We start from the raw sequence: 27,971 nt of genomic DNA, 5'->3' as shown, positions 1-27,971 counted from the left end.
TTACACTGAAGGGGGAAAAAAATGCCCAAACTTGGCAGTAGAAGATCAACAAGACTGGCTCTTGGCTTTTTGTATAACATCTGTCTGTTTAAGCTGTGGTTTTGCTTGGGGATAAACTTTCTCTCAAGTCTATGACTCAGCAGACAGAATTTCACTCTCATTTAATTTTCTTATTCTTAAAGCAGAAATTCTGGCAGCATCCATAAGATCTTTGTTTAGTCATTGGCAGTAACACACTGAGAGCAGCAGCCCTTTGTCTCTGGCGGGCTCTGACTAACAACGACAGATTTATTCACATGTGTGCGACCTCAGGTTTGAACTGCATGTTTTTCCTCCCAGCATGCAACGGGTACAACAAACCTATCCTCCCCCTCAACAACATTGCCCATCCCCACAGCCACCGCCAACAGGTCGAGGAGGCCCCTCACTCGAATTATAAAAAGAACACGATGAGAGGAGATGAGTGTCTTTAACAAATGTCAGCCTGATGCAGGCCTGGCCGCTTCTTTTCTCTCCCATGGTAAGCCCATGATCCGCTGTCCAGAGGAGATATTGGAAAAATACAAATGCAAATCCTCCGCCTTCCAACAATTCCACCTGGGAGAGTGTCGAGCTGTCAGTTAATGAATGGCAGCGAGAAAGAGAGAGAGAGACAGTGCTTGTGTGTTTATGTGTATGTGGGTGTGAGTTGGAGAGCGACGGAGGCAAAACAAAGCAGTGGTGAGACTGAATGTGGGTGTGTGCAGGGGGTTATAGTTTGTATGTGACCCATGAGGACAAGAGGTTTGATTGACCATAACCTTTGTGCTGTGCATGTGTGTGTGTGTTTGTGTGTCTTCAACTGCCTGAGAATTGAATGCTATTTGAATTGGTCCATCTGGGACCCTGATCCCACCCGGCTCCTGTGGCCAGCTCAGGTGTTCTATGAATTCGATTTATTTCCAAACAGGGAGATCCAGATGAAGATGAGGCAGGGGCCACTGTGACTGTCAGGAGAGAGAGAGAGAGAGAGAGAGAGAGAGAGAGAGAGAGAGAGAGAGAGAGAGAGAGAGAGAGAGAGAGAGAGAGAGAGAGAGAGAGAGAGAGAGAGAGAGAGAGAGAGAGAGAGAGAGAGAGAGAGAGAATGTTAATGGCAGCTAGTCTGTGCTCATTGTGCTCATTTGTCACAGCTGAACACCAGAAAATGAGCAAATGAGGTAAAGAAGATTTTCGCTTATTTTGTTGTATTGCTTTAAATTAAGATAAATTAAACCAAAGCATTTCAGCGTTTTCTCTTTTTTGTCTTGACTTGATTCTATAAAACCCTGAAGGTAAAACATAAATACTAAATGTTTTAAGCAACTTAAGAACCTAGATTGCCACCACACAGCAGCAATGGAAATTCAACACTGGCATTTTAGAAAACAGAACACAATAAATTGACAAAAACGTAAAACTGTCAACACATAAATCTCTTTAAGAAAACTTAAATAGGCAGAAGACATAGTGCATCAAATGCTGAATTTTTAGGCAATGGACAAGAATTTTGGGGTGAAAAAGCATGCAGGCATGCTTTTCATAAATGAAGTTAACAATCTGGCCTCAGATGTCACCACTGAACTCAAATTCCCTTCTTGATTGTCCATCTATAATTATCTAGTTGGAAAGTTTAGATAATCACTCCTATAATTATCTGCCAGCCTCAACGCCATCTTTTGTTTACATACTGTGTGTTTAAGGTAACTAGCATAATGGACTCGATGCAAAACAGGTTATTTTACTTTATTTTGACCTTTTTAAACAGGTTGAATATTGATTTTTTTTTCTCACGGACAAAACAAATCCCTGAACATAAGCTAGACTGAAAATTAAGAGAATATGAAGTTCTCCATATAGGCGACAGAGTTCCATATGGCTGGATACCCAATGCAATGCTAACTCTTTGATTATGCAATGAATGGCATTTCCATTATATGCTTGAGCTGACATATATGTCAGAGGCAGCTCTCTGGGCTGCATGCTGATGTGAAGGCTATAAAGTCAGAGGCTGTATGAGATTCTCAGGGGTTAGAACCTGAAACTCTTCCTCATTCCCTCTCTTTCTTTCAGCTCTCCATCCTAACACTGCTGACCTCCAGCTTCCACAGGGAATCAGGCAGGGCTGAGGGGGAAAATGAGAATGAGAAGAGCGAGGGTAGCAGCGGTGTGTTAGACCCAGACGTGTGTGTGTGTGTGTGTGTGTGTTCATGTGGCCGGAATGTGAATGAGCATGACACAAGCTGTGAGAAATGAGGATGTTTCACACAATGACTACAAATGTGCCTGTTCATTATTGCTCCACTTCTGGCATTTGCTTGGTGAGCACTGTTAGTGCGTGGACCCGTTTACCTCTCTGATGCTTTCTCAGCATTCACCTATGAGACACAGATATAATCTGCGTTGCGATCGATGAGCTCAGTCTGCACCAGCTCAACTGCGAAACATGCTGACGTCAACCTGATATGAGTGACATGACATGAATTTTGATGAAATGTTTAAATCTTTACAAGAAAAGATGACAGTCAATCAAGGTTTAAATGCTGACTAACGTCCAGCAACAAGCACAGAATGTCAGAGCAATACTTTAAAATCCTGTCAGTGAAGCACAAGACAATCAATCCAAACTTCTGAGAGGAGTTCCATCTGGTTTTTAAATAACACAAATGAATAGCGATGCCTTTATGTGGCCTATAAAAGCATATATCATAGATTGATTTCTCTGCAGTACTTTTATTGCTTGTAACCACTGCTGCCAGGTAGGTATCAAAGAAGTTACAGCATGCTGCCGAACCAATCTTTTTTTATTCCTCACAAAAAAAGGTTAACCGTGAGTGAAACAATTGACTGTTTGAAAAAATTTACAGCCAACGACTCTCAAACTAAAACGTGTTTTCATTTAAAATATGCAGTGGATAAGAATAATTCAGGATATTTTTTGAGAACTTGCTGTGAAAGTTGCTGTTCAAATCCCAAACTAGCTCTTTTTAGTCGTTGGGTTTACATCTGACCTTTAAAAAAACAAACACCTCCTGGCTGCTGAATCAACACCTTGGTTGCCTGTGCCACATATAATTATGTTGCCATCAAGACAGAAATTAATTCTCTCAGATACAGTAAATGAGAAGCACACTATCACAGATATGACAGAGGAATTATGGGGAATGAATTCTGTGCCATCATATTGACCCTACTATCACACAGCATAATTTGATTTGAGAATGACAAAGTTGAACTTTAGCTCATGAGCTCTCCCTCATGAGTAAACTACTGACCCTGGGACTATCTGTAAAAGAGCCTTTCACTTTCATGTTGTCTCTTGTCAGCCACTTAAAAGTATATTGTACTTGTTTCTTTAATCCAGTGATATCAGCCAAACAAATGAGTATTGTCATTTTAATGACATTTTGACATTGTCAAGTTGAGCTGGGGACTACAATGTGACCACTCACAGCAATAATGATTTTTTTTTTCCATATGCAGGACTCAAAGGGATATTCTAAAAATATGTTATCTCGAAAAAAACCAATTCTATATGATTAGCACATTTATAGGTCTGATAAAAATTGGGCAGATTCCCTCTTTTGCATTTAGTTAAATACTGCCAACTATTACAAAGCAATTTGTAAAGGTGTTAAAAACATCAGGTCCCTATTAGGTGTCTTCACAGTAATGAAGTGCTGGGTGGGCATCTCTGTGTCTTGCTGAGTTTAGATAAAGAGGCTGTGGAGCAGAGGATGTAATTAGCTATATTTACTGTCGCCAGCACACGGCCTAAAGCACAAATAGACCGAATGTGTCACAACTCAGTAATTACACTTGCCTACACATTATGCTCATCTGACCACGGGCCATTCCCAGGACGAAGAGAAAATACAGAAATATGCAGAAGGATGTTCACTGTTTGGTCCGTACTCCCTGGAATAATTTGTCAGCTTCTGCCAAATTATGAGAAAAGGCCAGTGTATCTTTTGCCTGTTTCACTTTTCAGAGAACGTGTGCTCAAACAGGTTCTTTGGAGATTTCTTTCTTCTTACCGTAAACAGGAGGGCATGGTGCAAGTCAAATACATTCAAAGCTCCATACACAGAATTAGCCTGTTCTGAGCTGTGTAATAAAGGGATTTATATAATCAAATACTACATGCAGGATCAGAGTGGATTTTTTTGGGCTAAAAACTTTACAGACGTGTTTTGGGAAGCTCTGAGACTTTTTGAAAAACTGGTTAATAAGAAGTAAAACAGCTGATCTATCAGTCTAATTGATGTGTAAGTGTGTTATCTGCTGAAAACTAGGAACTTTTCAAGATTCTTTCAGATTCTGGTTTGCTCATGAGAGGGAGTCTATACAAAGCCAAAACATTTTGCAGAAATATAACAGTTTGGAACATACAAAGCACACAGATGGAGCGTGAAGGAGTGGATCATGCTGCAGGAGTTGTTTCTATGCACAATCTGACAGTTTATTTCACTGTAGAATAGTCTATCCCTACCTGACCGCGGACACAGCAGAAGAAAACTACAAACATTTATTGCAAAGACCTTTGAAGTGCAAAACTCTGTCTCCCTTTGTACTTTACTGCCTATTTATCATTTCTATAAAAAAGAGGGGAGAAGCTGGAAAGTGATCAAAGATGGTAGAAAGCATCCAGTGAATATTGCAGCTGTGAGTCCACTGTTACATTTTACATTGCAACTGCCCCTTTCTTTATCTCGGTATAAATGGAATTCTCAAGTGCCACTGTCAAAGAAGTCCCTACCATGTTGTTTTCTGTTTAAATGAGTCTCAAAGTACTTGTGGCAATGCTGCGTTTTCCAACATTTTAACTTCATGGACAGATAATATCCATCTATCCATCTTCCTGCTGCTAAATAAGCACTTCTTGTCCAGGTTATGCTAATTATCCACCGAAGACAAAGGAATACAGAGCCACAGTGATGAATGGCTTTGTAGGAGTAGGTGGGCTTGCTCTTTAAAAGATAACCCCTTTGTATGTAGAGGAGAATGTGTTATCCATTCAAATGGCCTTATCTAGATACACAGGAGGTGTTCACCGCTCTGTACTGTTGTAATGAGGAGACAGAGAAAGATGAAATAATAAAATGAGACATGCAGCCCTGCATTACCATATAGATAACCAATACAGTACAAGGGAGTTTGAGATCAATATGTGGGAGTGTTTACTCCCGTTTGAATATAAGTGAGAAAAAGCTAGAGAAAGTTGTTTTGCAGAAAAAGTCAACATGACACAGGATTAAGGAATGATCAGGAATATTTTAAAAGCAAAAATTCCACCAGAACGGAAGCGGCTGATCGAAGACAACTCCTTGTTTTGTGCTGCTATAGTATGACTGTGTTGAGCAGCTTTCAGTCATTTTGAGAGCCACTTTGAAAGGGGTGATTGGATAACCTTTTCGGTGCACACCTCTGGCTAAATTGTAGTGCATGTTTATAGGAGCAGATCTAGCGCTTAGACCAGGCCCCATAAAACACATCATCCTTTATACTGACACATCCAGCTGCAGAGAGCCTGTCAAACGTTTCACCAATCCATAAAATGTGCTCAGAGGGTTTTTTACTCTGGAGTCAGCATGGATGTATGACTACTATTTACAGTATGCTGACCTCCCAGAGAAACAGTCATACTCTAGCAGCACAAAGGCATTTTTTATCCAACAAACTCGGATATGGATCCATATTTTACCTTCTGTGAGCCTTTTCTCCTAAAATGCTCCTTCATGGGCTCTTGGTGGAGAGACATTTAAGTCAAAGATCAGTATCCCAAAATAGTAAATACACAATGCCAGAGCTCTAACTTATAATTGGCTTTCCATAACATTCTATTCTAATAATTCCCTGGAAAGGTTATTTTTTCCTTTGTACTTCACATCCTTTTCTATATATTCTATTTATCTGTGATGGGAGGCACCTCCTGCCAAGTGAAAAAGCTTTTTTGAGTGCTAATAATATACATTAATTTGACTTTTGCTCGTTACTTGCTCTGAGATAAAGTCCCAATGGACAATCGCTTAGTCACGCAAGAAGATCATTTTCAAGGAATATAATTTAATAATGACTAATGCTTCTGTTCTTCTTTCTTTAGATAATGCTTTTGCAAATGCTGACAAATCCAACATACCAGAAAAATAATAGAGCTCTGAGCTTTATTACTAACAAAGTGTTGAAACAAATGAATCTACTTTAGATTGATAACATTTGCCATTACTGAATCTGACTCTGATACCTATACTATTGGTTGATCTGGAGTTTCCCTCTGAAACTGGAGTGGTAAGATTGTTTATTGGTAGTTGAACAATGGTTGCAGACATTTTGTTAGTTATTATGATCATTACAATTTCAGCTATGACCATGATGTTGATGTTTACGATTACTTGATTAATACCTGGAAACAGGTTAATCTTTTTGCAGTGCATATTGGTTATGGGACTGGGGAAGGTGCACTGTAGCATACTGCTAAAACCTCAAACCACAGTTTAACACATTTTAGGCTGAATCGTTGTATCAGACTCTGATTCTGATACTAATACTAATGATAATACCAATACTGATTATAGTACCAATAATGATACTGGTTCTGATACTGGCTATACTAGTACTCATACTAATACAAGTACCAATACTGATACTGATACCTGTAAAAAAGAAATCTTTAATAACTGCTAAAATAGATTTCTGAATTTTTTTGAATTTCCATATTATATTTATTGAACTGCTTGATGCCGATACTAACATGGTAGTTGTAACGTTATTGATATAAATACCCCTAATAATTTCTACTATACAGATACCTATTGGAACAACCATAAAATCTAATTCAACATCTGTTTTTTTTTCTTAGATGGATAAGAGCAATAAAAAGTATCCCATAAAACATTAGCATCCGAGCATCAGCATGCTAAATTATAATGTGCTGATTAATTTCTTCATCCAGAGCTTAACGCAGCTCTGCTGAAACAGAGAGAGCACAGCTGAGCTGCAGAAAACAAATAGAATTCTTGAAATGTGAGTGTTTCAAAACATAGCCAGCCTCCATCTGCAGTTTTTTATCCACCCAATCCACAATGTTGATGAGTAGACAATGGGATGCAGCTCAATTTACTTTTAATTAGGCTCTAATGTGTGTTATTAAATACATCACCATGTCCCAATTAGAAAACACTGGGGCCATACATCATTTTAATTGATATCCACCTCGAGCCACATGGGCTCTCCGTATTCCATCAGTGTTCCCAAAATGATCCTTGCTTGGAGAGACCAGAAGTCAAAACAGAGCATTTTTATTGGAGCACACTCATTGACTTTATAGTGAGTGTTCATGTGTGTTTGTGTGTGCCTGATTGTATATATCTGGAATTTGTGCATTTAGTGGGACATTTGAGAATAGCAATGTGGCTGCTCATTATAAACCACACTTCTCCCATGATACCCATACTGTCTGTTTATTGAATGGTAATGTGTTAGAGGATGCTAATGCAATCCGCCCCATGCATTTTGTTCAAGCAATCACACTTAATAAGCTATAGATGACTGAGGCCAGGCAATATGGATGTTTGTTATTCAGGTTTGATCAGTGAAGCTCAACTAAAAGAAATCCCTGAATATGTAAACAGGCTGCCAAGACTTTACATGTTGTATATTGTGCTACAAAAGAACAAGAACCAAGGAACCATGTTGATGCCTTGAATTTCCCTCGGGATCAATAAAGTATCTATCTATCTATCTATCTATCTATCTATTAAGATATAACTCAATAAAAGCTTTATTATTTATTTTCCAGGAACAACCACATGGTACCATCACTTGTTTTCCTCAAATCTTAACACGTGTTTTGGTCTTGATTTTAACAAATGCTATCCCAACAAAAAAAAAAAGCAGGTAAAGATTTTACTCGTTGATATATTGGAGACCAAAGTTGAACTCAACGGAGAGTATTTATGGACTTGATATTCATCAGGTAGCCAAAAACACAGCTCATAATTCTTGCCAATGAAGCTCTATGACTTCTGGATGTATGAATATAAGATAAAAAAAATATGCCCTGTAATTGACTGGCGACCAGTCCAGGGTGTACTCCGCCTCTCGCCAAATGACAAATGGGATTGGCTCCAGCCCCCTGCGACCCTGAATAGGAAAAGCTGTATTGATCGTGGATGGATGGATGGTATAAAAAGTATATGGCTGCCTTATGGTCAAACATTTGCACTTTTCTGATTATTATCATATGTGAATTCAAGTCCAGTTTCTACTGTCTTGTCTGAACTCCAATAAATCCTGATGGAAACATCTTCCTCTGTAGCTGCTTGATGTGTCACTCTTTTAACAGGTTTGCCTTTAAGTGTTGTACATTAAGCAGAGCAAACATTGGGTAGTGTCAAAGCCTTTCCTCAGTGTTGGAGCTGGAAAAGATGAATTTGAGCACTGAGTATGACTCTGTAATAGTTATGAGTGATAAGGGCCTTGTTTTTATAACACAAAGACAGCATTTTTAAATTGTTGACTTGATGATCATGAATGCGGCAGATGTCAATATTTTGAAATTTAGTGTTGATGTGTTTTTTTGTTCATGATTAAAATTGTCTTAATTTAAAGTAATTCTAATGTTTGACATTAATATTCAAGTCCATCATAAAAACTCGAGATGAATTAAGAGTCAAATTGGGCAAAAAAAGAGGCTCTGAAAACCCATCGGCACCTTTGCACTTTTCTGAACCAACTTAGATTGCATTGTGTGGTCATCAGGGTTCAGGCTGATAAAGCGACCAGCGATCAATAACCATTTCTTATCCCCTCCCTTCATCTTCTCTCTATCAAAGGGCAAAAGCTCCTTTCACAAGTGATTCTGCCGCAGATAACCACCTGTTCAAGCCTCGCCTGGTTCAATCTCACCCTCCCCTCAGTGTCTACCAGTATTATTGCTAACCCCCTCTGACTGTACATTGTCTGCTCAGCTTCCACTTAACCAGGGGGAGTGTGCACGGTTTATTATTACTATGAGCTCTCTGCTTCCCATTTCTCTTCCTGCATCTGACTCTCTCAAGAAACTGTATGAAGTTCAAAGTCTATACACAGAGTTCGTGTGCGTGTTGCTGGCCACATTTTACAAAGATGTGAGAATATAAATGCGCTCAAGTTTAGCCAACAATATTTACATGGAAGATCACAGCGAGCCGAGGCAGAGCAAACATGCCTTCTTTGTTTGAAGACGAGGGACTGAGCAGTGAAAGAATAAATCATGTTCAGAATAACAAGAACAAAGTCACATTTCAGCACCTGCTAGCATGGCTGTTGACTGCTAATGCCTTCTGTATGAAAATGTTCACTGAAAATACTTAACCTGGCAAAAACATCCAAACTCTCTAAGAGCAGCAGAGAAGTCTGATCCAGCCTTCATTGGGTCACACAAGGTCTAGATTTTAGCCCTATTATGTTTTATTTATTTACACATAGTGTTTTGGACCAATCCTTCAATTACCCTTCCCCTCCCCCTCACTAAACTGTTTCAATGAGAGTTTTTTACATAAATGGGGCCCTCAACACCTGGCCTTTTGCTTTTGGGTGAAAACGCATAAATAATTTAATCCACTAACCTTCACTACACAAGCTTGGATTTTCAGCATGATGAGTGAAGCCAAGGTTGGATTATTCTCATGAAATCGCTCAATACCTAAGTCATTTTTGGAATATTACAAAGTCTGAACTTTGATTCTACTCCCATGGCTCCAGATGCAGGAGAGCTGCATTTTTGTCTTCCCTTTATAAAATGAAAATACCCCAAATGTAGTTATTTCTTTAAAGCTACTGTGAGGAACTTTTTATGGGTTTGACAATCAGCATGAAAACTTGAATGGTTAATTTTTTTGTTTAGCTGTATTTGTTAACTCTTTCAAAGTCCTTGGAGCCAAAGAGCTGATTAATGTGCTGCAGACAGAGGAATACATACTGTATATGTTGTGCCAAGGAAGCTGCTTGCTGACAGTGATGTCAAGCGCTGAAAGTATCTACGTACACCTACATGATCATTAGTTTTTGGGTTAGTTTTATTAAGCTAAATAATGTGGCATCAGCCCTGTCTGCACCGGTGTAAAGCTGATAGCATCCGTGCTGACAATCCCGTGCCTTAATAAAGAGGTAATAGTGTAATGCAACACCAGGGATCTTTTATTGTACATTTGAACTCTTTGTTGATCTTGTCCTGTACATGCAACATAGCATTTTCTGATTAGTATTTATTTTAACAGTCAAACATGTCACTCACTTTGAATATTGTTGTGTAAAATGTGAAAAAAGACTGTTTCTTTAGCAAGGCCACCTACTCCATTGCAGAGGTAACGGGTTTTAAAATGGTTATAATATTGAATTCATAATAGTGTAGAACAAGCAAATCTTCTCTCTGATCACCTTGTTTGCTTTAGAAGAGGCCTCAGTGTTAATTTAGGTTATATTTGAAAACAAGACAACAACTCCTCATAGGGGATTTAAAGGAGCAATCTGCAAAAAAAAATGCGCAGTTGTCATGTTTTTGTGATTAAATAAACATATATGATATGAATCTTCCATTAACTTTTAGTCAAACACATGGCTTCCCTGATATTAGCCCACTGGATCAATAATCGGTATCACAGGAGCAGACACAGAGACTACTGGTATGTCTGTCTCCATCTAAACTATGGAGCAAAACCCTGCTATCAATCTCATGTAGCTTCCACCCTTCATGCCTTTACTCAATACTGTAAGATTGGAAAAGCACACAGAACATTTTTACTCATATACCAGGATTATTTACTCAGAAATATCAGAGTGGATATCAGAATCTATTTATCTCTATATCCCATGGCAATATCATCCATGGCGATTTTCCTCTCTCTGTGATGAGAAACCGAATAGTAATTGAAACTGAGAATAAATGTTTTAACAGGTAATTCCCCCAGTGAGATGTGTGTTTTGATAATATTTTCTGCTTTGACTTTTGGGACATAGATGAATCCTGTTCATAGTGGATCCAAATTCAGATGGCACATTAATCCATCCCTCTGCAGTGTAGCAGTGCATGCACACCGATGGCTGCTGAAATGGGAATGTGAGGGGCGGGGGGTGTGTGGCTCGAAGCTAAGGCCCCGTGAGCTAAAAGGAGAGAGGACTCATGCGTTAGATTGCTAATGCCCTCAGTCTGTCAACAACAAAAAAAAAAAAAAAACGCACCTGCTTTCTGTTTGACGTTAATTTGTTTGGACATGGTTTATAATTTAATTCCATGGCAGAATTAACTTGCAGTACAAGAAGCTATTTGCTGTGGAGAAACCGATTGGTCAGGTATCCCTCTGTGCTGCTGTGGCCATCCCAAGTGAATGGTAAAACTTTGATGCTCACCTATAAAATACAGAATACCTATGGATTTTTTGCACTGCAGTAACCATAATAAAAATCCAATCTAGACTTTTGAGGAGAATCTATCACAATACAACTGAGTACTCCCTTTATACCATGCTTTACTGCCTTTGCTGCTTACAGTACTTCAGACTGCTTAGTGTGAGACTTAAATTACTCGTGTGTGTTTTTTTTTTTTTTAAGTAATAGACTTTTTTCCCTACTGCAGACAGAAAAAAACATTTCATACTGAAAAAGAGAAAAGCACCTGTGTGACATTAGTGATGGCTGACTTCCATTTCAGTGGCCCAGTAAGCCACGCCAATGAGCCAGCATGGACAATGCTGGGGTCCTGGCACTGGCCCTTCTAAATGGATTGCACTCATTATTAAAGCTATTTTCTACACCTGTGTTTGCTGGGATAACATATCTGCCAGGAGAAAGGTGTATGGAGAACAATAAAAAAAAAGGCTTCCTGAGCCAGTTAAGCCAGTTGTTACTGTTAAGGTATGTGATGATACCTCTCAAAATATCCATCAGAGTTTGTGTATGTGTACTATGTGTAATGCAAATCTGATCCAATTTGTCAGTAAAAACAGTGTGCTTGTTTGTGTCAAGCTAACCTGATGTACAGAAGACCTCCTTGTCCATCTTTGAAAAATTGGTCACCCTGAGAGTAACGCACGAGCCGTCAGTGCACGATGGGATTTCACCACCTCAGACTAAAAAAAAGGACATTTCATGTCCATTTAAATGAATCCTGCACATTACAATTCTTGTCTATTTCATGAACTGATGTCATCTGGGCTGACCTTTAGATGTGGTAACCCCCTGATTGTAACTCTTTCTTTGCACTTAGTGTTTCTTTCTTTAGTCTTTTTAATCTATTAAGATTTTTTAAAGTATGTGTAGATAAGCAATACTAGGAGAATTGATATTCATTTGGACCCATGTTATAAGCTTGGCTTTTGTTTTTAAAAAAGACTTTCCTTCTGTATAGCGTTCTTAAAAAGAACTATAGAACCAGTCGTACAAACATGCTTGTCCCCTCAGGAGGATTTTTTAATAACTTTTGTGACACATGAACTCTTCATTTATCAACATAATCAGGAGAAAAATGTAATTTTCCAATACTCTTGTTCATGATAAAAAATGACATCCCAATCAGTCTTAACTGAACTTTGTGTTTGTGCTAATTAGAAACTATTATCATGCTCACACACTCAATCAGATGGGTGGACATGGTTAATGGTATACCTGCTAAACATCATTTTTATCAAGTGTTAGCATTGCTGACCGTTTAGTCTGAGACAGTTTCATCTGAGGCCGTTCAGTCTGAGGTCTGACACCCGATGGAGGTTTTCCTGAGAACTGATGCTTTTTCGTCTGAGGTCTGACACCTTCGTCTGAGACATGAGGATGTCCTAAAATGTATGCCGTACCTACAGCACAAAGCCAGTAACTGTGATTGAAACAAACAAGACAAGCTCTAATGTAGGGCTTCAGACTTACAAAGGCAGGAAGCAGTGGAAATAACACTTAAACGCAATACTGTCAGCGCTGTGATGAATTTCTGTCAACTACTTCTGTTCCTTTGTCAACACTACAGTAGGAAAGGAGGCCCATTTTGATTTGGGGAAGAGTATTTAAGAGTAAAAAAGAAACTTTTGTTAAATGAGAGCCTGAAGATGAGGACAGAACAGACTGTCTCCTCTCCATCCTCCCCAGTCAGATAGAGAGCAGACCACCCCAGGATAACATTCATAGTCCAAATACACACTGCTGAAAAAAGAGAAGCTAGTAGATGGAAAACTCCGACACATAATGTATTTCATGTCTTTATCCTACTGAGCACCAAGCCAGCAGGCATTCAAAGAACTCCCCTTTTATCTGAGCTGTGTCCACTCTGCAGCTCAGGCGTACAGTGAAGAGCAACATCATTTTGGTACAGTGATGACTCCTGCTGCAATATCTATGGCATAGAAAGAACAAGTTACAAGAGTGTAGAGACAAAGAATATGGTGGCATGTTGTTTTGCACCTACTGTATGTCTCAACACGTCAATTACAATCAGCTTGGTCTGCAACTCGAACCTTCAAAATAGGACAATGTTGGTATCACTTTGTGTCAGTTATTGGCACATGCAGGACTATGCAGTTGGGTTAGTAATAAAAATGACCTGAAATTGAAGAAATAAAAGGTAAGTAAAGATAAATCAGTAAAGACAGCAACAATATTTAATAATGTAAAGTCCCTGACACAGAACTTTGAGAGTTTCTCACTGTCGTGTCATGACATATTTCCAAACAATAAGTGGTTGGAGAGTGGAATATAATGTCAGCATAAAGTTTTCAGCAATTTTAAAAAATTTTAAGGCTTTGAGAATAAAAAAACAAACAATGATTTTGGTAATGCCTAATTGTAATACATATGGCAGATCAAACACCTAGTTGTGGGACTGTCTGCCACCTAGGGGAGGGGTCAAAACCCTCTGTGATGTTATGAAGGGAAAATCTCCAAAAAACCTGTTTGAGCACACATTATCAAGTTTGCAGGCAAAAGACACAGTCGCTGGACTTTTCTTATAATTGGGGGAGTTTACCAAATATTCTTTACAATGTGTCTTGAGAGTATGTGACCTTTAATACTTTTTAAAGAAATCTCAGCATTTCTTTCCGAAAGGAATTATAACCCGGTCTCCTGGCTTATTGCTCCATGTATGTTTAATGCATCCATCAACCCTGATTATCCAAAGTGCACTTGCATCTCATACTTTCACACCATCTTCAACTTTATATTGGAACAATGAGCTACAAGACTGCAAACAGTTATGAAGCCATGGGTAAACATTAAGCTTTTTATTTTGATGGGTTGGGCCAGTGACCAAGCTGCTGTTTTGGTGACTTGGCAGTGGAAATAGACTGGACATGGTTTGTGCACAATGGTTGGCTGAGAGTGTACATTACTTTAATGTTAAAGCAGAATTACCAGCACTCATTGTCGCCAAGAAAAGAAACGTTCATGATTGCTATTTGCATATTTGGATGTGGACATCAGCTTCTATTGTCTTCATACGAGTGCAAGTCAGAGTCCTAGTGCCCACTGCAGACTGCACATCCTTTCCTCCATTTACCTCGGTTTGCTCACAGGCCGGTCAAAGACTTAAACTCAGGCTTTTCACACACCTGCACCAAGGGCTCATCCTCTTCAACCGAGCCTGAAATGTCTCCAAAGACACGCTTCAACAGACCCAGGTTAAAAAAAAGTACACTCAAACATGTATGCTTTTCTAGAAACTGACATCAATTGTCAAACATGGAATACATTCTTATTTCTCTTGCATAGAGTCTTATTAATACCATTAGGTTTGTAGTGTTGCATCAAGAACATTCAAGAAATACCGGCAATCAGTAACTCTTTACTTGTCTTGCAAAATACCTTGCATTGCATTCACTTTGTGTTCCTCTCTTTCCATAATGTGTGTGAACTCTCAGAGGTTACAGTGCTGGTCACATGTTCTACTCCAGATCCTGACACTGTTTGATGTGTGTCTTCTTCACTTTCTATACCAACATTTCCTGACACTTATATATATAATTTACTTTCCATAATAAATATAGAGTACTTCCAGCATGGACTGTGCTTGTTTTAGATATGAGGGCTCTTTTAAAATGCAGACAGAAAAGTAGCTCTGTTACAGCAAACACATCTCATTTAGACAACATGTTCATTAAAATGAGCCTTGTCCACCCACTGTTGCCACGTAGGCTGGATTATACCCACTTGCTCCAAAGCATATTGCAATATGTTTTGAAACAAAACTGCGGCAAAAGATTTTCTTTTTACTGATCTGCCTCATTTTGGTTCCTCCTGCCCCCCGAAATATATTTTTACAACCTTGTATAAACTAAAAGCCTATCAAAATGCGGTAAACATATTTGTAACAGGCTATTTGAGGAATCCTGCTCTCCTTAAATTATTGATTGATAGATTGCTTGTTGGAAATGTATTGTCAGACCAAGTTTGAAATTTTTCTTGCATTACAGTGGCTCCTTTTACATCATACAACTTAAAGACACGATACAAAGAAAAAAAAAACATGTGACTCAACATTTCCATCACCCAACAAATATTCAGAGGCTTTTGATGTGGAATTCAGCGCCATATTCAATTTTAGGATGGACTGATGTATACACGAGTGTTTTCAGTCTGACCTTATTTAAACTTGAGGCTCTGTGTCTCAGTTTTGATGGTAATATTTTGAATTCCCTGTTCAGCAAAAGGTCTTATAACTAAAAGCTGAGATAGATCTCTCATAGATTCTCTACTGTAGACTAAATGACCAAAAGTCTTTTTGCAGATTAATGATTGGTGGAACAGTTTTGAATTTTAAGAATGTACCATATAGTGTAACAGTACTGTTGGAAACTTAGAATCACAGAAATAAAAAAATTAAAAAAAACCAACAAAAAACCAACAAAAATTAATCTACTTGTGCCAATCGGTGGAGGAAATAAATGATTTGTTCTATACATTATTTTATCTTTGGCACTATATTCTGTTCTGTACATTGGTTCTTAGTGTGATAGTCTCATCACCATGGTTAAGATTGTGAAAACATCTCGTTTTGAGTAAGCCTTTTATATCTTTGGTGATCTAAACTTCCTTATGTATCATACAACACAGTTTTCTCACAACAAGAGACAACTTAAAGTTTGCCAAACCATCTCACCTTGGACATGTTTTTAACAAGGAGAGAAGACCCCCCACTGTGAGCTGAGCCTGAACAAAAGTGAGCCCAACTACATTTAATTGGTAGTTTTCAACAAACTGCACCAGCTTTGGCTTTTTATTCCTCAGAGATGTTACATTTCACGTACTTGGAGTCCACCTCGGTATCCAAAGTTGAACTTGTCAGACTCCCTTCACTTACCACAGATTTGCCAGCAGCAAACTCTCTTTGTTCACATATACTGCAACTGTACTGCAGCTTGTGTGCAATAGAGATATGTCTTTCTTCTGTGATTATGCATGTCATAAAAGCAGATATTGAAGTACTCTTGTTTAGATTTGTATCACTATGAGGATTAAGAACATCTGTGCAGTGCTCTATTTTTCAGTCTGTGTGTGTGCCTAAATTGTAGAGCTGGTTTCACACTGAAATAGCAGCGTGATATTTCTGGCTGGTTAAGCCGAACATGTGGCATTCTTCCTGGAAAGCTGACCTGTGTCGGTCTGTCTACAAGTTAATGTTCAAGTCAACCAATGCCCATCTGCAACTGCTCCTCTTTTCTCTCCATCTGTTCTCTGTAATGCTGCGCGCACACACAGATACACACACTCGTGTCTTTAGAAGTATTACTGCAAGGTAGCAGAGCTGAAAAGCATAACATTCTCCATTCATCATTTCATCAAGTACCTGTGAAAATTAGAGCTCAGTATGCTGGAGGCAGGTTCGGCTGATGGGGCATTGCATCAAAGAACATGAAAGAATAGATGCTACGATGAAATCTCAGCTAAAAGTCCTGTTTGAATCAGTAAAAAGTTGAATCTTACACTCTCTCATCTACCAGCTGCTACACCACCAGCTCAATGCATGTGAGAGACAGTGGTTAGCATGAAATATCACACACATGCTTGCAGCTTTATCTAATGTCATGAACAGAGCTCACAATCCTGATAATGTATTTAATCTGCCATCCGGTATCAGAAAACTTGAATGACATATACGGTAGCTTCTCTCCGCAGCCACACCTGTCTTCTCGAACAAAAGATGACTAAAAGGTCATGGAGATTTATTCACTCATTCAGGATTGATGCTTGACCTCACTCTGTGTCATTGCTTTCTTGGTTTTATATGATTAACAAGTTGCAGATGTAGGCGCTTATCCTGCATATCAAGTGTAGCTGCTGCAGCTGACTCCTCAGTTTTCTTCTCCATTCTTGCACATGGAGTGAATGTAAATGGATTTGAACTTTAGCTGCCTCTCAACGTCATATTCTGACACACGGGACCTGCAGCTGCATGTCACAGGCAAAATAATTGACTTTGAATGGATCTGACATCAGTGACTGTAAAGGCAATCTCATAAGATATGAGTCTGTGTGGATGGTGCATTAAACCGCCACCTAACCAACAGATTTACTTTAATATATTGATCAATATTTTTCAATATAAAATAAAACCATAGACTCTGGTTAGGCTTATGATGCCTTGGAGACACAAGCCATTGGTTTTTTTGACAATTCTTGATTTTGGTGTCCACCATCTTGATTTTAGTGTCCACCATTTTTCACTAAACTAACTAACTAAATAACTTCACGACAGATTAAATATTCATTACTATGCCTGCATCCTGACTGACAGGACCAGTGCTGGTAACCACACCTCAAAGCATACACCTTCATTTTCACATAAAATAAACAAATACTTAAAACTGGCACACGAGACCATAAACTACTTAACATTGGCAAGTACTGTAATGTTTACTGTAGATGTTTCTTTCATCATAAGCTCCTACAATAGGACTTCTTTCTCCAACCAGTATACCTTACTACCAGTTTTGCTTATTTTTTTCAGACAGAGGCCTTTTCCCCTTCTTTTAAAAAGCAAATCAAGCAGTTCAAGCAAGCATTTTATCTTCCTTAGGGTCATTGTTTGGGGTTATTAGCACCAAACTTGTATCCATCACATTTCCAGACACAGCAGGCGTCTCTTTAGTTTAAAGCTTTGATAAACTATTACTGTTAATTACCTGCTAAATATGACAACTAATGTTTTAACTCAATGCAGTTTTCCTCTAATACCATGGTAGAAACGTATGCAAGAGCAAAAACAAGGCTAAGAGGATAGTGAACATATGACTTCATAGGTGGTAAGAGAAAAGACTTTTCAGCTAAATGCTGTGTAAGAAAGAGTTTCAGGCTTGGTCAAAATCCTCAAAGTGGCCAAAAATGTCAAATGCAGGTTTGTGATCAAGTGTTGATGACTTGTTAAATTGGTGCGTAATTGTTTGCTGAGTTAATTCTATAAAGATGTAAGGATGCCCTCTACATCGAACATGTTGCGATGTTGGTTTCATATCTTTGAGTTTTTTACATGTTATTCGTATATCCACAGCATCATCATATGCTTCCCCCACACTCCAAAGTATCACAAATACTACCCTAATCTATGTTCTCTGATCCCTGTTTTAGTGAGTACCCCCCCCAGCCAGAACTTCAGCCATTTCAGCTCACTTTTAGACCATCATAATTTATTGTGATGAGTGGAGCTGAGTGCATATGGGTTGAGTTGTATTACAAAATAATACAAATAAGACACTAAGTGACTAAGCAGAATTACAACATTTGGTTGTTATACTGTTTTTTGTTTGTTGTAAATCCACCTTAATTTAACGTGATGAGCCAACAGCAGTGTTCTTATTGGACTTGTTTACGCCTGTGCAGCTCATTGATATGATATTGGTTATATACGCCACTTTACTTCAGCAGTTTGCAGTTGTCCAAGTCAATAATGCCAGCAATTCGTCATGTTAACCTCCATTCCAAGACCTTGAAACTAATTACCCTAAAATATAATGAAGCCTAATTGTTATTAAACAACTGAACAGACAGCACTTCTCATCTATTGATGCATTTAAATCAATTCAGACATGAAACACCCACACAGTTGGCACTGCTGCTGAACACACAGCATAGCAACCTGCAGATGATGAGGTGACTAAAGGTCCGCGTGTGGGATTATGAGTTCGTGGTTAGAATTAGGACTCATTGGTTCGTTCTTCATTCCCTCTGGACGTGACCTCTCTCCCTCCCTGTCCACAGCAGACAGGCCTGTTAAGATGCAAGAGCAGCTTGAACGTCTGCTCAGCCCGTTTTCCAAAAGACCGCCTCAGCAATGATTGACAGGGGAGAGGCTACATCCGTATTTACCCTTATAGAAATACATGAGATTGTAAAAAAGACATACATAAGAAATGCTGGAGTGCAAAAAGGCTTGGCACTGAATAGCCAAACAGGCAGCATTAGAATTGGGGAACATAATGCATGAAGTGATGGACTTATTCAAGAGGATGATGGAATACATAAATGCATCAGTACAGAAATTCAATTTTAAAGCCAAATAGAATCTTTTGTCCTTTGAACATTTTAGAAAAAAACCCCAGAAAACATCCTCTTTAATCATCAGCAGCAGATTACTGAGAGATAAGAACCAGGACTGGAGTTAGATAAACTGCATGAATGTGTTGGCCAACCTTCTAAGGTGTTTTTGCACATTTATAAATCAAGTCAACAATTAAATTACAGCTTTCAAGTAAACTTTTTGAATCACCAACCACTGATCATATATACAGTATCTGTGACCTCTAATTTGACTAGCACCTCCATGGCATTTGAATAAGTGCACCTGTTTGTTTAAAAGCATTATAATGTATAAAGACTCCACTCTAGCCCAGCACACATGTTTGAGAAACTTGCCTGCACATTTAATTTTATTGGATTTGAGCAACTTTTTTTCCCCAGCAACTAATGAGACAACCATCCTTGGCTACACCAACATTTGTACTGTCTTTTATATTGTGCCCATTAAAACCACGAGATTACAAAATAGATGTGGAGCTGCCTTCATATCGCAGTTGTCTTCAAATGTGGTTCCATAGCTGACACAAGAAGTAGGTCTGAATGACTTATAGTACTTGTTTAAAGTTGCACACACTCTTTTGGCACTTCAGACAGATGAGGTTGATAATTGACTTTCAAGTGACGCATTCATCTACCGTTCCGTACAAGTCGTATACAGACTCTTCTTCAGGGCCCTTGGCTCACATTCAGACGCACGCTAGCTTATCAAATGCTCTCCTGGTGGGTGAGTTGAGAGATGCACAAAATCTAAGCTGTATCCACAGAAACGTGTCCGTGAGAAGCGATTATTCAAGTGGGCAGCGTCTCCAGAGCTTAGCGTGATGTTTTCCTACATTTTGTGATAAATCAGATATTGATCCAGCAGTGGGATGTAGAATTCCACTGCTCTGAGTAAATTCACTGCAAAATCAAAGGTTGATATACAAGTACACAACTTTGTCTTATCAGACATGGTAGGGAGACAGACAGAATAGATTAATATCAGTGTCTCATACAAGCATCCTTATAAATTATATAAGAATAGAAAGATGATTTGTCGAGATTTTACGTTTTTATAGAAGGTTTTGAAAACACATGTACACGATTTTTACATTCTTATGTGTTTTCTAGTGAAAACAAATATTTTGAAGAGGCTCCTTGTCTCTCAGGCACGATGCTGACGCCGGTGTCATTAGTTGAGCGCAGCTTTAGGACCCGGGGAGGCTGACGCGGCTGTTCGCTGCAGGAGAAGCATGGACAGATCTGTATGCGCTGCTTCTCCGCGGCCGCACGATCCTCACCGTACATAACTGCACAGGATATTCTTTTTCTACCCTGAAGGATACGCTTTATCAAAGGACACTGCTTTGGCTCCTGTTCCTATGCCTTAATTCTAATTGAAAACATAACAAATAAGTAAAAACGAGGGATAACCAGCGTCCTCTCAACTCGCTCGATCACTAGTTGTAAGCTATACAATTGCTCGGCTTCACTCTCTACAGCGCGCGCAGCGAATAAAAGTTTTACGGACTCGCCGGTATGGATCACTTCTGCTTTTAAGGGACAAACACGTGCAGCAGCAGCATTTTGGAGAGGTAAGTTGGATTTCCCTTCACCAGCTTTGTGTGTAAAGAATGGTGTTGCAGCATGTGCTGCTGCAGCAGTTTGGTTGAGAATGAAGCGCGTTGCCCTTTCTGGAGATGTGGAGGAAAGCTTTGCAGGGTTGTCTGTATGATGCATACAAACTCGGCTGCAGTTCTTCATACTATAGACACTGATTTAGGCTTCACAGGTTGTGAAGGACGATGTCTTTGCGCAAATCCAGAGCAGACAGACTTCTCTTTTTAGGGCAGCACATACTTGGGCAGCAAATCGTACATCTGATTTGATATAAAGTGCATGAATGGCATTAGAGGGTGCAAACCATGCGCTTACTCCACCGATTGTGCCAAGTTGTGTTGTGATTTGACAGGTGTGCGTGTTACCTGTCACAGCAGCCTGTTGACAGACTGACTGACAGGACGCTCGTGCTGCTGTGGAGGAGCTGTCCGCCTGTCTGTGGTGCTGAAAGTTTCCTAAGTGGTGAAACTGGATAAAGGCACATGCGGATATGCAGTTTGTTAGTATGTTAATGAAATTATGATTTAGGGATTCTGTAGATACCCATAAAATGAATAATGGTTTGTGGGGGTGGGGGTGGTGAGTTACTCAGCAAGCAGTATCTTGCCGCACCGAAAGGAGCATCTCAGCAGGGATTGCAATGGACAGTGACGGACAATGAATCAATACAGTTTAAACGCACACAGAAGGATTTCAAAACGCCATGAGTCTCCTCTGTGAATGTCCAGAAAGAGGCTGAATCTCTCTTTGACTTACAGTCTAAAGAAACGTTTAAGCCCTGAGTTGTTGTAAATTGATGTTATATTCTGATTTACAGCATTATGAAAAAGAAAAAAAAAAACACTTTCCACTTTGCTTTATTGTTGCAGTTTTTGTGTATTTCTCTCACATCAGTATAATGTTACCTATGTTGCATGTATGATGATTAACTTTCTCTTCGCCTTCTATTGTGTCTTGTTGTCAGATGAAGAGGGTGCTGTGTATTTGTCACTGTCACCCGCTGTGATGATCCACCTCTTAGTGATTGCTGCTGTCACTAATCTAATGCTCTGCGCTTCTTTTGAGATTCACAAGAAGACGGTGAGGATTGCTGTGAGCAGGCGGAGGTTCCTCCATGCTGCTGTTGTTTCATTACCTCTTGTTTTTGTCCTTGTTCTCAGTCACTCCTTGTGTGAGTCTTACCAAACTTGGCAGCGGTTGCCTCCCTGGTACTTTCCAGATTGATTCACAACCGAGGAGCTATTTCTTTTAATCTTTTTGCTCTCTTCTTCAGATGTGATGGGAGAGATAGTGTCAGGTGGATTTTCCAATCAATGATTTTCCTTCACTTAAAATTAGACCCCCATCCCAGCTAGCCAACCATTTCTTTGCTTTAAGATAAATTATTTTATGGTGTTTCACTTTTGCTTTTTTTTGTCAAACCCTTAATTGCCATTGTAAGATTTTAAATCCATCTCATCCATCTAAATCCAAGTGTTTTTTTTTTCAGAGTAAAGCTCTATTTCTGCTTTATAACCATAAGTCCATCCACCTATCAATCATTCTTTTGTTTATGTTCCTTTTATTACATTGAAAAGAAGATGTGCCTTTAAACAATACTTGTTTAAGTCAGTTTTATCTTTCCTTTTCACTACGCATCTGCTCCACATGTCAATATATTTTCTTCTTTGTCAGGGCCACATCCTGAATATGACATATCACACTGGATCAAGATGGCACTAATTAAGTCCAATAACTGCGATCAGATACAACACAGACATGAATGAGACATTAGAGGCACACTCATGGAGAACAATAGCCCAAAATGAAAATCACTTTATTTGCAGCTTACTCTTGCTTTTTGTTTGTGGAATTGGTGACTTTACCCACTGTGAACTGTTGGTCACACGTCTGTGGCTGCCTGGGTAAATCTCTCTAATCCAGACAGGCGGACTAGATCTGTCTTCATGGCAAATTTGGAGCTTATGAGGCAGACTTGGAATTCAGTGTGTGGCAGCCAAGAGCAGAACATTAATAGATTTCATCTAACAGGATTAGTGATATTTGGAAGTGAGACAGGCTGCAGAAACTGAATAAGACATTAATACCCAGTGAGGAAAAAAACAAACAACACTAACTAATGTGAATAAAGATTTATTTTGATAGGCAAAAAGACACACTTTATTAATGTAAGGCAGATTGTTCAAAAAAATGTGAACTTTAACAATTCATGTTAAGATGCTTGAACCCAGCTCAAAAATCTGTAATATTGTTTGTGCAGGAAACACTCCTGCAATAACAGATAAAAAAAATAAAGACTAAACACAATAATAACCCTTTGATAGGTGAAAATGATAGAGGAAGTTCCCATCACTCTACTCCACCCTCAAGATGTTCAAATGCCTCGAGGCTGCTGACGATTGATTCCTGTTTTATTGTTTTTATTTTTCATTGCGACACCAGCCCGTTTGAAATCGCTTCCCTTCAAGGGTGCCTGATTGAAAAGCTCCAGTTCCCCTGTCATATGTGGCTCATCTGCCTGCAGAGCCCCGAGGCTGAGGATCCAACATCAGGGTGCTTCTGTTTCCCCCTCCAACCCCCGACCTCACATGCAAAAGGTCGAGAGTTGCTTGCTGTCGGCAGGTCTCATCATTCCCTCATGACACGGCCATTATGGTGCCCTCTGGATGGCATGTCAGTCACCCATGGTGGCAAGTCAATTAGTCATGTCTGGGGGGAGTTAGTGTATGTTTGCTAGTCGGATTTTTGACGCTCGTATGCAGGTGGGGTCACACTGGAAGCGGATTACAATTTCTAATGACCTTTTCTACACATTTTGTTTAAAAAGAGCGGATTTAGAATTGTATCCAGCTTTATATCTGTTTTTAGATTGAACAATATTACTTCTCAGTAGATTGATTGACATCATGAGGAAGTGGGGACTCCCTGGGTGGAGACTTTATTACAATGAAAAATGTGTCTAAGACGTAATTGTGGGATCCTCTAGTATGTGTAGAAGGTTTATTCTTACATCTTTTTTGTGATTTCTTGTTCCAAATGATTCTTTTCATTTTTTAATGCTCATTGAATTTGCATACCACAGTCTTCCTCCATGATACGTACCGTATTGAAACTGTGCCATGTGTCAAAACCAATTAAATCTTCTGAAAATATTTCATTTCAGTTGAGTAAATACATATATTTATTTACATAGTTTATTTTGTGGATTTTTTGGACTTCATTCAGAGGGAGAGTTGGAAATGACATGCAGAGAAAGAGCCACAAGTTCAGACGTGATGCCTGGGCACTAGCTACTTTGCTACTGTCACCCCAAGTTTAAATATGTTTCCGTTATTATGCAAGATTTTTTCCCACTTTGTATCAGGGCCTTTCTTTTGAATTATTATGTTACATAAGTCTGTAATACACTAGAGCATCTGTACGATAATATACTTTTGGGTTAAGATTAACTGACTTCAACAGCAATAAAAACAGGACTAACAGGAGAGTAGACGAGAGAGGAAAAAGGAAGGAGGAGATGTTAATCAAAGGCGTGGATTAAGGTATCTTTTTGATCATTTCAGAGATGCATTCCTGTTTGTATTCACAGAATATGATCATACCATTCCAGACACATTTTCTTTCATTCCCCAAATCTGTAATGCAGTTCCGATATACAGCTCCATAAAGTGTGAAATGATAGAGAACAGCCTCAGAAACATTTTCTATCTCTTCCATTTGTCTCAGGATAACTGAGCATTTACTGCCTCACAACTCTCGGCAACACAACCCCAAAGAAAGTATCATCTCCATCAGCGGTAGTCAGAACTAAGACGCTCAGTCGCATGCTTCACTGTAACAAATATTTACAGAAAATAGGAGGCAATCCTGAGCTGCATGCCACTTAGCATTAAAGCAAAATGTATTTGGAGTAAGCCTGTGTGATAGACTGCTGCCCTATCCACAGGCTTGTGTTGTACACCTGCTGTAAGCTGCTTCATGCCTCTGCAAGGGACGATAAGCTGAGGCTGTGAGCCGCCTCAGCATGAACAAGGCTTACTTACTTTGAAAAGCTTGCAGACAAATGTAAATGTATTTTGAAGATGATCAAAGTCTTGTTAACTGTAAACCACAATATGCTGGGCAGAACATATATGCAACTCCTTAATGTTTAAGTTAAAGGTAAATGCCCAGTTGAAATCAGTTTTTCTTTACGCTAAATTAGCAAAGAGATTGTTTCTGAAAAGGATAAAAAAAAAAAATGTGTTCCTCATTCTCTTTTAGCTCCTCATATTCTGGTCATTTTCCTTCCTACGCTAGCTGTAAACAAACAGTTGGTATGACGGAGCTGCCGACTCAGCAGGTGCTAAAAGAAACACAAATAAAATGGAATCAATGCCAACATTAGCAAGACAAGTCAGCTAGCTTGAAAGCATTGCTTTTCTGTAAGTTGAAGGTAGTCTAGTATACTATATAGTTTAGTGTAGTTTGTTTAAAAAATGGATGCAACAGCACAGTAAGCTAGGACATGTGCTAGGAGTGTTGTTTTAGACAATGTTTTCTAAAGTTCATTAGAAATATCAGTTCGACCTCAGTGTGGAAAAAAAAGTTCCAATGTGTTACTTACTCTTAAAAACTTCATAATATAGGAAGTAATGCAATCAGTTCACTAACATGATTTACAGACTGGCTTATATTGTCGTCCTACTTCTTTTTCTGAATCCTCTCCATCACTTTCTGCTCGTCCCCTGTCTATAGGTAGACACCCACACTGCCCGCCGTTTGGTAGGATATCTGCGGTGTATTATATTGTGGTTCTTCTTGCTGTAGGATGCTGCATTATTTAGCAGGTCTTGAAGTTAGAAAACAGCTTGGATCTCAGTGGGAGGCAACAAGCTGTACTCTGGCTGTTTTTCATTCTTCAAGTTTTTAAGAGAGGTTTTTGATTTTGGACTGTCCGGCACTTGGCAAAGTTTGAGATGAGGAAATGAGACGGTGAAGGGCTTCTCAGAACCACATTTATTTGATCAAAGTCATGTCCTCACCTTTCTTCTTCATCCTCCAGCTCTAACTTCTTTCTTTCTGATTCGCTGATGTCACTAATCATTAACTTATGATGCAAGGTCAAGCTGAATGTTTTTTTTCGTTTTTTTTTTGGAGCAGGAGTGTCTCTCAATCATCAATCCTGACATGTGGTGAGCCTTTTATGGTGCAACACAACTAGCATACAAAAAAACCACTGAAATCCACCAAAGACAAAGAAAAAAAACACACAAGGTCACTTCTGCAGAGTGCATGTTAGCTTGGATTCAGGCAACGGGCTGTTGTTTGCATTCTCCTGTTTGTCTCATGCGGTATCTTTAAACATTGTGGCAAACTTTGTGCCTGCTCAGCAGTGGCTCAATGTTTGAAGTCAATACACAATTCCAAACGGGATGAGGAAGAGTACACAGATGGCTGGTTTGTGTTGACTGTCTGTGTCTCTGATGTCTGTGTTGAAACAGGATCAAATGTACTCTAGTATGTGTGTTGGTACATTAATTCGTATGATATCTTTGCAAAAATCCACTTACATAGCTGTAGATTGATGAGAACATGTCGACGATGAAAGTGCATTATCATGTACTATCATTTCTCTGTGTACACACTGCACCACAACAGAGGTCAGGTCATCAGTACGGAGCATAAGGCATTGTCTGCAGAGACAAAGGTGGCAGACGCCTCATTGACCGAAGCCGAGAACAAAGCATCAACAGTGCAGCGTTGCATTAAGTCAGGTAGATGAACAGATGCATGAATTAATCTGTGGTATAGTGAAAATCTCTCTCTACTCGTCCACTCCAAATCAATGGCCATTATGTTTCCTGGGCTGCTGTGTGGAGAGTGTGCACACATGCCCTGTGCAAAAGTAGCTTTGCTTAACGATGGGCCAGTGCTGCTCTGTGAACATCGTTTGTCCCCTTTAATTACCTGGAGGTAGAGATTGTTATTCATGGTATGGGACGGGGGAATAGCCCTCTCTACGCCTCCCCCTTCCCTGAGGCCTCTGCTCTTAGCATTGATGTGAAGGATGTGCACGAAACAGATGCTACCCCATGATTTCTGAGTGTTTGTACTAATGATGAGCTCCACGAGGCTATCTTTCAACCCTTTTAATGGTGGTTCAGCCTGATTTAAAGTCTGATTTTATGGATGGAGCTGTGGTTTCCTCTCCTGCTCATCACCAGGGGCCAACCTTGGGTTCTTTTATGCAGCATGACTGTAATTCTTTACTCTGCAATCCTTAATGGAGTTGAGGAATTGTCTGGTACCGTTTGCTTAAGAAACACACAAGTAGTTTTATCCCATTCAATGCAAATTGTATTAACGGACTAAAAATGATCATCTTCCGAAACACAACACGACTCTCAGGTGGTTTCTCTTTCACATCAACTACTGATGTCCATTTATTACACTCTTGCAACTTTAATGTCCTGTAAAATAGGTATCCAATCACTCATCAACCTGTTTTGATGGTATGATATTGCCTAGCATTAAGTTAAATGAACCACTTTAGGGATCATCTTTGTTGATTCATTTAAAGAGGCTGGGACATTTCAGATGTGACAGTAAAATGAAGAGAGGATAATAAAAAACCAGACCCAGGAGACCATAATAAGAAAAAAACACTTTTTTTGTTCAAGGTGGTGCATTGCTGTTATTTCCCGGTTTAAGAAGAAACACGTTTTCCAAGTTATTCTTTTACGTTTAATTTTTCATGTGCCCAGTAGGTCCTTGGTCACTACTAAATAACCACACAAAGGTAAGGTCATTTTGACAAAGAAAGCAAGCAAGTTGCATCACCCTTC

The 27,971-nt window shown here is 39.2% G+C and overlaps 1 protein-coding gene across 5 annotated transcripts in view; it reads left to right on the top strand.

Annotated features, from left to right (window-relative positions):
* robo1 (roundabout, axon guidance receptor, homolog 1) overlaps nt 1-27,971 on the top strand; it is a 299,362-nt gene that overhangs the window by 61,617 nt on the left and 209,774 nt on the right. Inside the window, exon 1 of one of the 5 annotated variants that reach the window (XM_079353568.1) lies at nt 20,795-21,119. The exons of the other annotated variants lie outside the window; for them this stretch is intronic. The gene's annotated coding sequence lies outside the window, so the exon portion shown is untranslated. Of the gene's footprint in view, nt 1-20,794; nt 21,120-27,971 lie in introns of those variants that run through there. 5 annotated transcript variants of the gene reach the window in all.

Source organism: Symphodus melops, assembly GCF_947650265.1.
Source record: "Symphodus melops genome assembly, chromosome: 10".
In the NCBI taxonomy this organism is placed as follows: domain Eukaryota; kingdom Metazoa; phylum Chordata; class Actinopteri; order Labriformes; family Labridae; genus Symphodus; species Symphodus melops.
The sequence above is the reverse complement of the archived record's forward strand: the minus strand, read 5'-3'. Positions and strand labels throughout refer to the sequence as shown.